This window comes from Octodon degus, unplaced genomic scaffold (genome assembly GCF_000260255.1).
Source record: "Octodon degus isolate 3935 unplaced genomic scaffold, OctDeg1.0 scaffold00048, whole genome shotgun sequence".
NCBI lineage: Eukaryota > Metazoa > Chordata > Mammalia > Rodentia > Octodontidae > Octodon > Octodon degus.
Window position 1 is genome coordinate 5,219,897 of NW_004524624.1, and position 897 is coordinate 5,220,793.

At 37.7% G+C, this 897-nt stretch overlaps 1 protein-coding gene across 10 annotated transcripts in view; it reads right to left on the reverse strand.

Annotated features, from left to right (window-relative positions):
• Nsd1 (nuclear receptor binding SET domain protein 1) overlaps positions 1–897 on the reverse strand; it is a 161,452-nt gene that overhangs the window by 62,438 nt on the left and 98,117 nt on the right. The gene's annotated exons all lie outside the window — the stretch shown is intronic.

An 897-nucleotide genomic window follows, 5' to 3' on the forward strand; every position in this document is an offset into this window, starting at 1 on the left:
AGCCCAGACAGCAGATACAAAGAGGAAAAAAAAACACCTTATTTTAGATGATATCCTTTCCTCAACTTCAGAAATGTGGCAGTAGCTTCTTCATCAACAGGCACAGACTATATAGAAATTTTTTAGGTTACTCAGCCCAAACCTCTTCGTAAATCTGTGTAACCATCCTTTACTTGAAGTAAATGGGTTGGCTTGGTGTCACTTGTTTCAGGGCATCCCTTTCTGAAGTATTCAGAGGCCCAATACTTTTTCATGCAACACTCTGCCATCAGCTAGACTGTGTTTTCTGCTCATTTCTTTTATCCAGAAATTAATGTCTTTTCCACCTTACCTAAGCACCTATCACACACTGTGGCTATAACTTCTACATTTTGAAGTATTGACAACAAAATCAGCATAAATTTCTACTTTCTTCACAAGTTCATAAACAGATTTACTCTTACTTTAGAGCTCAGCAACTTCAGCATACACATTTTTTTTTCTTATTAGGAATTTTCACTTTTTTACTTAAAAGAAGCATTCCGAGGGCTGGGGAGATGGCTCAGTGGAATAAGTGCTTTCCTGGCAAGCAGAATGGTCTGAGTTCAACCACTGGTTCCGCAAAAAAAAAAAAAAAATTCTGCAGCTTCTTTTTGGCAAACCCAAATTTCCAGTATCACTATTCTTGGGCTCTGGGGCCATTACTAAGTAAAATCAGAGTTACTTGAAAATGAACACTATCATGCCATGACAGGTAATCTAATAACCTACATAGCTATGTGACAACAAACAGGTGGACAGTATATACAATCTGGATAGGTTGGACAAAGAGATGATTCACATCCAGAGTAGAACAAAGGGGGAATAATGTGAGACTTCACCATGCTACTCCAAAATGCACACAATACTTAATACTTA